General features: G+C 42.3%; 1 protein-coding gene across 2 annotated transcripts in view; it reads left to right on the top strand.

The window, feature by feature from the left end:
- LOC147108583 (pleckstrin homology domain-containing family G member 4B-like) overlaps positions 1 to 15,472 on the top strand; it is a 204,408-nt gene that overhangs the window by 59,871 nt on the left and 129,065 nt on the right. The gene's annotated exons all lie outside the window — the stretch shown is intronic.

Genomic DNA, 15,472 nt, shown 5'->3' on the forward strand with positions numbered 1-15,472 from the left:
CCATGTGAGCCAAAAGGCTGTCGGCATTATGTCAACATAATGCACTCTTCTTACATATAAAACAGATACATTGGAGCTAGTTTGGCACACAACCGATTTAGCTATCTATCACCAGATCTGGCTGGATGACATCAAGCACTATCAGGCTTCAAGCTCCTCTGCTAAAACCGCTCATTACTTCATGATCATCCTGGAGTGCAAAGATAATCCCTGTCTTATTTTCTCCACAACCAACTGTCTCCTTAAATCCATATCCCCAGCCCCTACATGGAAGGAGCTCATGGACTTCTTTGTCACTAAGATTGAGACCATCCATTCAGCTGCCTTTGTGGCTTCCTCCCTTCCCCTTGCCCACCTAAATAAAGCTCCCCTTAGCACCTCCCCCCCACCTCCCCGACCCTAGCCCTAAACACACATCTTTCTCTAGTTTCGCTCCTATCTCTTCTCATGTCCTCTCACCTTGTCCATGAGACCCACTTCCTGTTTCCTTGACCCCATTCCCACTAAACTGCTGACCACCCAACTTCCCTTCCTGGCTCTCCTGCTAGCTGCCATTGTAAATGGTTCCCCCTGCTTTTGAAACCGTTATAATCAACCCCTTTCAAAAAAACCACCATCAACAACTCTTTCCTTGCAAACTACTTCCCAATCTCCAACCTCGGATTCCTCTTCAAGATCCTTTAGCATCTTATTGACTTCCAAATCTGTGCCCATCTTTCCCCCAACTCCATGCTTGAATCTTTCCAATCAGGTTTGAACCCCTGCAACATCACCAAAAAGGCCTTAATCAAAGTCACGAATGACATCTTCCGTGACTGTTACCATGGTGCGCTATCCTTTCTTGTCCTTCTTGACCTCTCTGCAGCCTTTGACATGGTCGACCACACCATTCTCATCGAATGCGTCTCCTCTGTTGTCCAGATCAGTTGTACTGCCCTCACTTGGTTCCACTCTTGCCTATCAAATCATAGCCAGGGCATCTCCAGTTTTGGCTTCACTTCTTGCCCCCACATCGTTACCTCTGGAGTCCCCCAAGCATCTATTCTTGGCCCCCTCCTCTTCCTCATCTACATGCTACCCTTTGGTGACATCATTCAGACATGGGGTCAGATTCCACATGAACACTGACAACACTCAGCTCTTCCTCTCCACCACCTGTCTCAACCCTTCCACTGTCACAGTGTTATTGGACTGCTTGATCGACATCAACTTTGGATGAACTGCGATTTCCTCCAGTTAAACATTGGGAAGGCCAAAGCCATCGTCTTCAGCCCCTGTCACTAACTCTGTACCTTCGCCATCGATTCCACTCCCCTCCCCAGCCAATACCTAAAGTTGTGCTAGACTATTTGCAACCTTGGCACCGTATACCCCTGTTTTTCTTTGAAAAGTGCCATAAGATCTTTTGCATCCATCTGAACAGGCAAATGGGGCCTCGGTTTAACATCTCATCTGACAGTGCAGCAGTCCCTCAGTACTGTACAGACATGTCAGTCTAAATTATGTGCTCCGGTCCTGGACTGAGGCTTGAGTCCACGGCCTTCTGACACAGACACAGTGCATTACTGAGGGATTGCTGCACTGTTAGAGGTGCTGACACTGCACAACATCATTGGGTAAACATTGTCAGCCTCGTTCAGTTGGTATTATTTTCAACTCTGGATCAGAAGGTTCTGAGTTTGAGTCCCATCGAAGGAATTCAGCACATACTCTAGTGCAGTACTGAAGGAGTGCTGCATTGTTGAAGGTGCTCTCCATGGGTTAAGTATTAAATTGAAGCCTTGTTCAGATGGATATCAGATTGTACAAATTGCTTTGAGATCTTTTGATAGGATATGGTGCTTTAGAAATACAGGCATTATTATGTTAAATATAGTAAAATAGTTTAGGATTACTTAAAGATTCTAATATACATTTACACTGCCAAGATTTTAGTGCATAATGAATAATGAGCTATTAACTTGACTCCATGAACAATTTACAGATTATTAGTTACAGAGGGGTCACTAATCTATTAACTTCAGTGAATTCCAAAGCCATGCACTTAAACAATTTGCTGCGTACTACAATCTTTATAGAACAAGGCTAATGAATGAATTGATTAAATCAGGAGCTTGGCTTTGAACATCTACATGGAATGAGCTGGTACACCTCAGAGATCCTGTATAAGAGAAGATGGAAACCAAGGAGATTTCAAAATCTTTGTGGAAACCGTATTAATCTGAGATCACTTCACTAGCTAAACAATCATTAATCATCATTCTGATAAAAACCCAAGGAAGTTGAAATTAGCCAACAAGGAATGCTTTATAACTTTAGTGATTCAGCGTGTGCTCTGCAATACAGTGGAACTCAATCAGAGGTTGGGCCTATTCTTTCCTGAAAGTAGGCGAAGCAACTAAATGATATAATACAAGCAATTTTAAAGATATCAGAGAACCTATTGATTTAGTGATTGTGGTCAGCATGTAAGTATTGTAGACATAGCAAGATATTTAACTTGGGCTGTGAGCATAAAACTAGGAGACACAAGTACAAAATTAGTAAGCCTGAGGTGACACTAGAGATTAGAAGGAATAGTGGGTGTAGTAGTGGACAGTAGAGTTTTTCCCTAAATTGGTGATAGGTATTTTTCTCTGGTTTTTCGTCTGTCCCAGGATATTGCATGATTGCATGGGGTGGGGTGGGGGGGAGGCGGTGGAGGGCAGTGTGATGGCGTGTGAAGGTTACACCATGCCAAAATGGGACAGGTTTTATGGACCAGCTGGCCTTTTCCTGTCCTTTTTCATACATTTGTATGTTAGAATAGACTCCCAATGCTGTGTCAATCAACTCTTTAAAGAAAAATAGATTAGTTAAGTAGCTGATCACAATTGGGATTGAGGATTAAAGGGTTAAATTTAGACAAAGATAATGATATAATCCATGGGACACAACAGTTCCTATGTTGCTAGGGATCGAGGAAATATCAGCCCGTAATTTCCGATAGGACCTGTCAAAAGTATGAATGGGGATCACTGAAAAAAGACACTACAACATTAAATATTTTTTTTAAATCACATTTTTAAAATGAGTTAAAATTACATTAAATATTTTAAACAAAATTTTAATTTTTTGAAAAAATAATTAAAGTCTTTTACGGGGCTAAAAATAAACGTACCTTTTTTTAAAAGTATTTTTTACATTATAAATGAGTGAAAAAAAATTAGTTTTTTACTTTTTAAAACTTTTATGCTGGTAAAAGCAGGCGTAAGGCATACGATTTCTAAGGGTTTTCAGCGGGCGGAGGTTCTGCAGAAAGCGGAACTCTCTCCCCGCAGTGGCCCTTCTCCAGGGCAGGCGTCCGATCTGTCAAGAGGATTCTTGACAGATCGGAAGTGCCGGTTTTCAGCGCATGCACTTCGCATTCCTGAAACCGGCACTTGCGAGGTCCCTATGGATGAGTACACAGCTTGTACACACCCGTAGGCATCGGAAATTACGGGCCATCATCTGTACGAAGCAACCAACAAGAGTTAAATAGTGGAGATGAGTAGACATTCTGAAGTTTCACTCTTTGAGGGCCATGGAAACATTCTTAGGAACCTTCCCTCAGGAGATTAAGCAAGTGCATAGAGTCAGCGAAATGGCAGATATGCAAGATTATACATGTTCTGTAGAAGGAATGGGCTTAAAGCACTGAATGACATTTTCAAATTCCATGCTTTCTTATCCAGAATTCTGTGGTGGCCTGGTAATCTAGTGTTAGTTTGAAATACAGCTTCTCTGTAACACAGGGAAATGGCTAATTTCTACTCATGATTATCATACAACCTTGACTATTGGGTGGATGTACAGAACATAAACAAACAGGTTTTAAAATAGTACATGCCACCCATTCCGTTCCATCTTCGAACACCAGGACCTTGAAACGTGGAAACAGATAAACATTCTTGCCAACATTATTGAAGCGTTATATATTGCATGTAAAGAATTATCAGCAAACTGTCCCATTGTATACATGCAGAATCATCTTCATAAAAAGACAAATTATCAGAACCATCCCAATTAGGCCAAAACGATAATTTGTGGAATTTTTTTTCTGAATCATCCCAATTCCAATTAATTCTGATTTTAAAATGTATTTGGGGTTCATTCAAGAGGAGGGAGAGGTCAGATCCTGTAAGTGATGGTGCTGAATCACGATCAGATTTGTGCAGTGGACTACATGCAAACTGATTTCTTTTACACCCTTGACAGCCAATGGGAGAAAGACGACAGTTTTATTCTATCTACTTGGGGGAGTAACAGATCTCGGATGTGAAAAGACAGTATTCTATTGGACTCTTTCAATTAAAATTTCCGTATTCCCCCTTCATACCTGTAGCTGTACTTTTGCAAACATCATGGGCAGCTCATGGTCTTCTTCATTGGTTTCATCTCTAACATTCCCATATGATCCGCTGGGAAAGATGAAGCTGCTCCCTGTGGTGCACATTCTAGGCAGATCCTCACATGGAAAGTGACTGCAGATTATATTGTTTGCATTCTAAGCTGTTTCCCCTCACGATTCCAGTGAATCTGGAATTTATTGTTTATCACGTATTGCAGTTAACTTTCAAATAGGCACTACATTCAGGTAATGCACACTGTGGGAGAACGCTCAAACAGTTAGTAAATTGAAATGCAATAAATAAGTAACTTTACAACAGCTGTGCTGTTTGGAAAAAAATACCCCCAATTGTTTGAATAGAATTTTGGGGAAAGGGGACACGTTTTAAATTCCACACCTTTGTTTTTCAATAAATGTTTCTCGTGGGGTGAGCTGCCTGTGAAGGCACAACAGGCGCTGTTGGTTCGCCCTGAAGATTCGGCCCTCGGGATACTCTGCTCGGGCGCACGCTGCTCACGCAGCACTGAGTGAGGCCCGAACACGAATCCCAGACTAATTTGTATCTCCCTGGTGTTCCCAGCAGGGATCAGCTCTCGTGGGAGCATTCTGTAGGAACATAGCCTGCGATTTTTCTGTTTTAATGGGCAGAGGTGCCTTGATGGTTTGCTGCAATGTGCTCACTCTATGTGAGGACCCCTCCTTGCTGAGAGCACAACATTGGCTCTACATTACAGAAATAGAGCTGAACCTTCCAAGTTCCCATACCACTGGCTGAGCCTCGCACTCAGCAAGCAACGGCTGCTCGCAATGTGCTCCTGGTGTTGTGGGACCTCAAAATTCAGCCCAGAATGGACAATTACACTGGGTTGCAAATCAGTGAAAGAAGCATTTAAAGAGTGACCAAAGGCAGCCCAAACCAATACCAAAGCTTTATTTTGCACCACCGCTTATCAACTAACGTCATTTGCTTACGACACAAGTTATCTGAAATCCTTACTAACGCAGTGAAACCTGGATGAGCACAAATAAGCAGAATAGTAATGAATCTTTTCAAGCTTCACTCAAAAGAAATAAATGTCTTAATTGGAATGTTTGATTACCAGATTGTAAAAGTGATGTAGTTATGAAAAATATAATTCAATTTTTCCACGTTAGCCCGAGCAGTCTGATTAATAACTGAGGTAGAAGCAATACTTGAGTCCAAGGAATGCGCTTCACATTTCACACTGAATTTTCTATGCGAATAAGAAAATGGCTCCTGACCCTGAATTTTTGCACCAAAATAAGTCTTGACATGTTCATAGCCAGAACATTCCTGTCAAACAAACCTACGGAATCAAACATTAAAAGCTGAAAGAATTCACTTAGTGAAAACTGTTTTGGTAATGCAATCCATTTAAAGATATTTAGTACTTCTATGCATCTGTTATTGCTGTAAATAAATGTGGCTCATTTTTTAAAGTAGAGAATAATGAAAGATATTACTACGCGTAAAATATGATATGAAAATAGAGGGAAGCTAAATCCTCCATCTAAGTTACACTGTGGGTATTGTTAAAGCCAATGCAAATTAAACAGCCAGTACTTCATTACGGGGGTGGGGGGGGTTTAGGTTCCTGGAACAAAAGATTGTTTGGCAAGCTCTGCTGATAGTTTGCTAAATTCCACTGTAAGGAGAAGGTTGCACTGTAGGAATATGCATACTCAAAATGATGCAGTGCAACCATCATCCATGCTGCACTGTCATACCTTGCACATAGGTGACAATGTAACTTTATCTCTTCTTTTGCATGCATAAGAGACGGATAACAGTTCTGAGCAAACAGAACCCTTTTTATTCACTTTTCATCCTCACAGTGACGGTACCAAACGCTCTCCGCCCAGGTATGGTACAGGTCGAATGCAATGGAAAATACACCTTTACATTGTGCTAACAAAGTGCTTCGACCGCATGCAAACAACCCTCACAACCCAGTCTGCTATTTCCTTTTCCCACAGTCTCTGCTTTGTGACCTCTTTAAGCGTGATTGTCAAATTAGAGCCTGACTTGAAATTAGTTTTTCTTTTGTGTTGCTGACGCCTGACTGGATTGAGATTGACCTAAGCTAATTTTAGCATTAAGATCCTTAATATCTATCAGAGGAGAAAAATGGTCAGCTCCAAAGTGACCAACCTACAGATTTATTGCCCCCTGTACCATCCGCCCCATTTCTTTGTGTACAAGAAGTGGGTGTGTTGGAAAAGCACTTGCGTTCTGGCCCATGACCAGAGGAATGTTGAAAGCAGACATTGTTAGTGGGATACACAGCTGGTCACTTGGAACTGAATTTCTACACTGCTCCGAGCCAACAGGGGGAAAATAACTGTATAAAATCCATATGATTCATTTGTTGTTCTGCTGATGCACCGCAGAAATGTAACAGTTCGGTGTGAATGTTCAGTCCAAAGCTGCCTCCAACTATAAGGAGGTGAAAGTTTATTTGCTGTTTATGTTGGAAAGAGGCTTTACTTCTTTTGGGAGAACATTAATTAACTACTGTGAATAGGAATGTTGCCAACATTTCAAAAAGAGCAGAACTGAAAACTATTGCTATGAATGATTCTTTAGTGTCCCCAGTAATTCCCATCAACTGAATATTAGCTCTGTTTCTTTCCTTACAGAAGGGAACACATTTCAGCTTGTGCACAGTTGAGTTCATGTTTGCCTAAATCCTATAGATTAGCGGCAGTTTTTATTGTGTTCAACAGCAAGCGAGCATTGCGTTTGAATACTAATTCTGCTCAATCTCGCATCTGTTTGGTGCATTAAACACTGCAATCTGTTGAACTGTGCCAGGAAACCACATTGGCACAAACCCACCTCAAACCTTCTGGCTTCTGCTGAAGGCTCCATTCAAAATGTTAACCTATTTTTTTTTCTTATTCAGATGCTGATGAATCTGCTCTGTATTACCATCACATTCTGTATTACCAGCACATTCTGTTGTGATGCCCTATTTCAGGATCTCAATCCTTGCTCAGATCGGAATCAGTTGAGAGCGCAGGCCACAAAATAAGAATTTGTCTTTAAATCCCAACAGCAACTTGCATTTATATAGCGTCTTTAATGTAATTAAATGTCCCAAGGCGCTTCACAGGAACATGATCAAACAAAATTTGACACCGAGCCACTTAAGGAGATATTAAGACAGGTGACCAAAAGCTTAGTCAAAGTCGTAGGTTTTAAGGAGCGACTTAAAGGAGAGAGAGGTAGCGAGGCGGAGAAGTTTAGGCAGGGAATTTCAGAGCTTTGCGCCTAGGCAGCTGAAGGCATGGCCACCAATGGTGGAGTGATGAAAATCAGGGATGAGCAAAACAAATCCCACACATCCGAAAGAAATGGACTATTTCCCTTGGACACTCCCTCCGTCAACTTGGGTTGTTACTGCTGCACAACAGCTTTCCTGCACATGAAAGCACAGTATATTTTTGCCACTAGTTTACTCTACGTTTTTTTAACCCATACACATGCAGTAATAAAGCAGCTAGGGAGAAAACTGCCTTGGAGAGTGAAAATGCTTAGGGAATCCATGGCCTTTTTTTTGCTCCCTAGCTGATGATTTGTAAAGCCATCCCTAATATAAACTGGATGGTCTTCTGAGCTAGCAGGAACACATTTTGCTACAAATTCACCAAATCTGCTATCTGTTTAAACACTAAACGTGCCACTAAAAATACTATTTTGCCAGCAGGGACAGATATTTGGATCGTCAGCTCTTTTCTTCTTACCGTGTAGCCTGTTTAGTAATAGGGAAAATGGCAGCGGATGAACTAAGCTAACAATTCTGCAATCCAGATTGTTTGAAGAGTTTCAGTGGTTGTGCTATGTATGGAGATCCCGCTCTTGAGAAACTGTTTAGAATAGTTATCGTAAACTCAGAGGAGGTTTATTTCAGTCAGCCGACCATCGTAAACAAACTGGCCACAAATGCCACAAGACTTTACTATTATGTGTTCCCTCTGTCAGTTCCTGTGGCTGCCTCTCTTGTCAAATTAAATTCATGTCCTCTTTTTCATAAGGTCTCACAGCATCTCATCTCAGATTTGATCTTTTGCAATTGTAAAAAAAAAGTGGTAAGAATGTGGAACTCGCTCCACAAGGAATAGTTGAGGTGAATAGCATAGATGCATTTAGGAGGAAGCTAGATAAACACACGAGGGAGAAAGGGATAGAAGGTTATGCTGATAGGGTTAGATGAAGAGGGGTGGGAGGAGGCTCATGTGGACCATAAATGGCAGCATAGACCAGTTGGGACAAATGAACTGTTTCTGTGCTGTAAATTCTATGTAAATCGATGTAAATAATATGTAAATCTATGTGAATACTATATAAATCTATGTAATTGAGACCCATTGCATCATGTTCCAAAGGTATTTATCCTGACACACTTAATCCTACCCATCACAATCTTCCCACTGTAATACTCTGTGTTGCTGGACAAAGACCACTCCTCATTACTTCAGTGTTGGTTGTTCTGCTCTCTTAGCTGATACCCCTTGCACAGTACAACCCGAGATATCCAGCTTCTATCTATGTAGGCTTGATCTGGCTGCTGTCAGCGTTCTTACTAAACAGTTTACTGTCATATTCTGAAAACAGTTTCAAGCAGATCATTCTTTAAGAGACCAGGCCTGTAAAATTCAAGTTGATTATGGAGAAGTAACTCTTAAAAGATCATGTTACCATTAGAAAAAAAGCATACCACTGGCCAAGATTGATGTAGCATCAACTCTTATTTTATAGGAATCTTCTAAGTTCCTTTTTATGCTAAAATATTAGATATAAAGATTATCCTGTTATTTCTGTGCCCATGTCTGTGAGAAGGAAACTTCTCCCCCTGACAGATTTTGCAGACAATTCCATGTTGCAATTTAATAAGGTTCTCCCTCTGATTTTATTCGCACGGAAGGTCGAGATGCTCTATACATGGAATTGTTTTATAGTTTGCTTTACTCGCCCTCTACAGAGTGGAGGCCAAAGGCCAAATGAGGCCTTATTGTATCACCTCACTGCCATTTCTTATTGCTGCTTCAACATAGTGCTGTGGGACTAGTCCAGATCCTCAAACTTTCAGTGGAGATAAGATTTTATTCAGTAATGAGAGAACAGACACTGATAGCAGTACAGGTCAGAAGATAATTTAAAAAATATTAATATTTAGGACTTTTTTTTACTGAAATCATTGGTGGGTATTACAATAGAATAAATTAAATATGTAAATTAAACCCTTAACAATGGTGCTGTGTCTTTCATAATTACAATAGAGTGCTACATCATATATATATTTCCCTCTTGACTGGTGCCAACTTTATAGAAAATCCTTTAGACCTTGAGCAGAAATGTGCCATATATTTGAAGATCTTCCCCCGCACAAAGTAGTGGTCTTATTACGTCAACAAATCAATTAGTTATGCAGTTTCTTATACGACATGACGTCTAGGTCCCTGTCGCTGTTTAGTAAGTTGGTGTGTAGGTCTAGATCTGGAGGTAATGTTCATGCAGCTAGTTTCCACACCATCAATGGAAGGTTATGGGGTGGAGTTTCTGCTTTGGGCGCAACCTGTGCTTGAAAGTGCGCTGGCCTTCTGAAGTGAAGTTATGGCTCAAGTTTCTATTCAAACTCATGTGCATAATCACAAATGTCAGATCTTCCAGGAACCAGCATAATCGGGCAGCGTAATAGAACGTAGTTGTTTATTTTTCCTTGCAGTAAAAAATATTATTTGACATATTGACGAGTGGTGACCTGGCGCAGTTTTATTAATACATCTGAAAATAGTTTTACCACAAAATAGAAGCCTTTTTAATAAGAGTGTCTAGTTCACCACCTGTGAGTAACCTGCTTTAAATCATTGAAAACGACTGGAAGAACTACACTGGACCATTCACTGGTTTCATTGGTGTACACTAGTCAGTTTCTTCATAAGTTAAATATTTTTTAATATTTAAAAACGTTTGAACCGTGTTTACTAGTATGTAGCGCCTGAAAAAAAAAGAGCTTATTTTGAAGACCCTCCTCACACGGCCGCAAACGGGCGCAATCGGTGGAATCCCGTCATGCTCATTATTTTGACATGAGGGGGCGTGGCCAGTTGTGTGGGCGGGGCCAGCATCCAGCACGATATTTTTGAAACCAGCATTAAGGATTACGGAAACTCGACTTACGCTTGACATAACTTGTGCTTACAGTTCCTCAATCATTTATGGCTGCTTTCTGTTGAATTATGCTGGAAACTAGTGGAAACCCTAGCCCTATATTTTTGTAGTACTTTTAGGTTCGATATAGGAAAATCAAATCAATTCAATTGAGGCCAGTGTCGGGAGGAGCAGAGAGCGGCGGTACAGTGAGTACTTAAACTCACTTTCGCGGGCTTTTTTACAGAGGCCATTGTCGGGAGCGGAGAGAGCGGTGGTACAGTGAGTACTTAAACTCAGTTTCGCAGGCTTTTTTACAGAGGCCAGTGTCAGGAGGAGCAGAGAGCGGCGGTACAGTGAGTACTTAAACTCACTTTTGCAGGCTTTTTTTCAGAGGCTTTCCAATCTCACAGACCGGTGGCAGCATTCCGGAGCCACGTCACAATTCAAAAAGTGATTGGGTGAGTACGACCAGGTGAGTATTTATACTACTCTATAGTTTGACAGTTAAGATTAATAGTTTATAAAATTTAGACGGTCTTAATTTTTGTGGTTATTGTTTCTAAGGTCTCTGTTGTGTATCGGGGAGTGCTAGTAACTAAGGGCCCTTGAGTATATCATTTCATTGTAGTGTAATTAGTGGTATTGATTTGATTTAATTTAATTTAAATTAATTAAAGGGTACGTCATGGCAGGACAGCTCGGCCCTGTGGCATGCTCCTCCTGCACGATGTGGGAAAATCAGGGACACTTCCTGTGTCCCTGACGACCATGTGTGCGGGAAGCGTATCCAGCTGCAGCTACTGACAGACCACATTGCAGCATTGGAGCTACAAATGGATACATACTGGAGCATTTGCGATGCTGAGGACATCGTGGATAGCACATTTAGGGAGTTGGTCACACCTCAGGTAAAGGCTGCATAGGCAGGAGGGGAATGGGTGACCACCAGGCAGAGTAGTAGGTGCAGGCAGGTAGTGAAGGGGTCCCCTGTGGCCATCCCCCTCTCAAACAGATATACCACTTTGGATATTGTTGAGGGAGATGGCTTATCAGGGGAAGGCAGCAGCAGCCAACTTCCTGGCACCATGGGTAGTTCTGCTGCACAGGAAGGGAGGAAAAAGAGTGGGAGAGCTATAGTGGTAGGGGATTCTATTGTAAGGGGAATAGATAGGCATTTCTGCGGCCGCAAACGAGACCCCAGGATGGTATGTTGCCTCCCTGGTGCAAGGGTCAAGGATGTCTTGGGGCGGCTGCAGCGCATTCTGGAGGGGGAGGGTGAACAACCAGTTGTCATGGTGCATATAGGTACCAACGATATAGGTAAAAAACGGGATGAGGACCTAAAAGCTGAAATAGGGAGTTAGGAGGTAAATTAAAAAATAGGGCCTCAAAGGTAGTAATCTCAGGATTGCTACCAGTGCCATGTGCTAGTCAGAGTAGAAATAGAAGGATATTTCAGATGAATACGTGGCTAGAGGAATGGTGCAAGGGGGAGGGATTCAAATTCCTGGGACATTGGAACCAGTTCTGGAGGAGGTGGGACCAGAACAAACTGGACGGTTTGCACCTGGGCGGGACCGGGACCGATGTCCTAGGGGGAGTGTTTGCCAGTGCTGTTGGGGAGGGTTTAAACTAAAATGGCATGGGGCTGGGAACCTGTGCAGGGAGACAGAGGAAAGGGAAGCAAGGATAGAAACAAAAGACAGGAAGGAGAAATGCAAAAGCGGAAGGCAGAGAAATCAAGGGTGTAAATCATACAGGGCTACAGTAAATAATAATTCTAAAAGGACTAAAAGTGTTAAAAAAAACAAGCCTGAAGGCTTTGTGGGAGAAATTCAGTATCGCCCCATTAGGACGCAATTATCGGCCGGGCGCAAAGATTAGGGCCTGGCGCTAATTATTGCCTCTGACTGCAAACTTGGCTTTTATCGCCTCTGGAGGTGATTGGAGCGCTAAATCAGGCGCTACACACCTCTCTTAAGGTGCAAAGGCTGAGGAGCGAGGCGCTACCTCAGAGCGCTGGCGAAGCTCTTGTGATGTCAGTCAGCAATGGAACACTGACACACTGGTGCTAGCCAGTTCTTAAAGGGGAGTTCTGACGAAAGGTCATCGACCTGAAACGCTAACTCTGTTTCTCTCTTCTCAGATGTTGCTTGACCTGCTAAGTTTCTCCAGCATTTTTCTGTTTTTATCTTAAAGGGGAGGGTTGATTTTGCACTCCATCCACATCCTGCTCATTGCAGCCTTGAATCTCGGCCTGAATCTCGGCCTGGAGAGACCTGTACATCAAATCTGCTGGAAAGAACAATGGAGAGAACCAGGGAAAGAGCTCAGGGTGCAGCCCCCATAGTCTCTTCTAAATCGATACAAGGAAGGGCAAATCAAAATCAACCTGCAAAGTGCTGCTCAGTACCCGAAACTCCTTCACACAGCGTTGAATCTCTCCAGACATCTCTCTCTCTCTCAGAATGCGTGGTCCAAAAATGTCATTGACAAAAAAAGGCAGGAAGCAATCGCCTTTAAATAGCACTCCCCTAGTCCCTTTCTGACAGCATAACGCTCCCCTCAACCTGTCGTTGCTAGTGGCAGGCAGTAAGGCAGAGGGTGCCACTCAATTTCCGGTCCGGGACACTAACGGGGCGTTGCGCACTCGACTGATGTCAAAATCTGCCGGCGCAGGAGATCATGGCGGTAGTGTTTAGCGCCGCCGCAAAATGTCTAGTTAATTTCACGAGCGGCGCAAACATCGCTGCGCCCGGGAGCTAGTTACTTTGCGCCCCATTAGCGCCCTCTTAAGGCTCTAACGGGAGGTGCAAACAACTGAATTTTTCCCCCTTTGTGTCTTAATGCGAGGAGCATTCGTAATAAGCTGGATGAATTAGCTGCACAAATAGATGTAAACGGATATGATGTAATTGGAATTACGGAGACATGGCTCCAGGGTGACCAAGGCTGGGAATTCAACATCCAGGGGTAATAAATATTCAGGAAGGACAGGCAAAAATAAAAAGGAGGTGGGGTAACATTGCAGGTTAAGGAGGAGATTACCACAATAGTTAAGAAGGATATTAGCTCTAATGATGTAGAATCTGTATGGGTAGAGCTGAGAAATACCAAGGGACAGAAAACGTTAGTGGGAATTGTATACAGACCCCCAAACAGTAATGCTGAGGTTGGGGATGGCATTAAATGGGAAATTAGAGACACGTTCGATAAGGGCACAGCAGTTATCATGGGTGATTTTAATCTACATATAGATTGGGCTAACCAAATTAGTAACAATACTGTGAAGGAGGAATTCCTAGAGTGTGTACGGGATGGTTTCCTGGACCAATATGTCGAGGAATCAACTAGCGATCAGGCCATCTTAGACTGCGTATTACGTAATGTGAAAGGATTAATTAGCAATGTTGTTGTGCGAGGCCCCTTGGGGAGGAGCAATCATAATACGATCGAATTCTTCATTAAGATGGAGAATGAAGTAGTTGACTCAGAGACTAGGGTCCTGAAATTAAATAAAGGAAACTATGATGGTATGAGGCGCGAGTTGAGAAGGATGGATTGGGGAACATTACTTAAAGTGTTGATGGTGGATAGGCAATGGCAAACATTTAAAGATCGCATGAATGAACTACAGAATTTGTTCATCCCTGTTTGGCATAAAAACAAAACAAAAAAGGTGACTCAACCGTGGCTAACAAGGGAAATTAGGGATAGCATAAGATCCAAGGAGAGCACATATAAATTGGCCAGAAAAAGCAGCAAACCTGAGGATTGGGAGCAGTTTAGGATTCAGCAAAGGAGGACAAAGGGATTAATTAAGAAGGGGAAAATAGAATATGAGAGTAAGCTTGCAGGGAACATAAAAACTGACTGTAAAAGCTTCTATAGATATGTGAAGAGAAAAAGATTGGTGAAGTCAAGCATAGGTCCCTTGCAGTCAGAATCAGGGGAATTTATAATGGGGAGCAAAGAAATGGGTGACCAATTAAATTCATACTTTGGTTCTGTCTTCAAAAGGAGGACACAAATAAACTCCCAGAGATGTCGGGGAAAATGGGATCTAATGAGAGGGAGGAATTGAATTAAATCAGTATTTGTAGGGAAATTGTGTTAGGGAAATTGACGGCATTGAAGGGCGATAAATCTCCAGGGCCTGATAATCTACATCCTAGGGTAATAAGGAAGTGGCCCTAGAAATAGTAGATGCATTGCTGGTCATCTTCCAAAATTCTATAGACTCTGTGGAATAGTTCCCATGGATTGGAGGGTAGCTAATGTAAACCCACTATTTAAAAAAGCCTGACATCGGTAGTGGGGAAAATGCTAGAGTCCATTGTAAAAGATGTAATAACAGAGCACTTGGAAAACAGTGACAGGATCGGACAATGTCAACATGGATTTACAAAAGGTAAATCATGCTTGACTAAGCTACTGGAATTTTTTGAGGATGTAACTGGTAGAATAGATAAAGGAGAACCAGTGGATGTGGTGTATTTGGACTTTCAGAAGGCTTTCAATAAGGTCCCGCATATGAGATTGGCGTGCAAAGTTAAAGCACATGGGATTGGGGGTAAGTTACTGACTTGGATATAGAACTGGTTGACAGACAGGAAGCAAAGAGTTGGAATAAACGGGTCTTTTTCTGAGTGGCATGCAGTGACTAGTGGGGTACCGCAGGGATCGGTGCTAGGACCCCAGCTATTCACAATATATATCAATTATCTAGACGAGGGAACTAGATGTAATATCTCCAAGTTTGCAGATGACACAAAGCTGGGTGGGCGTGTGTGCTGTGAGGAGGATGCAGAGAAACTCCAGTATGATTTGGACAGGTTGGGTGATTGGGCAGATGCATGGCAGATGCAGTCTAATGTGGATAAATGTGAGGTTATCCACTTTGGTGGCAAAAACAGGAAGAC

Source organism: Somniosus microcephalus, chromosome 13 (genome assembly GCF_052327205.1).
Source record: "Somniosus microcephalus isolate GS21.2 chromosome 13, FLI_Smic_1.0, whole genome shotgun sequence".
In the NCBI taxonomy this organism is placed as follows: Eukaryota; Metazoa; Chordata; class Chondrichthyes; order Squaliformes; family Somniosidae; genus Somniosus; species Somniosus microcephalus.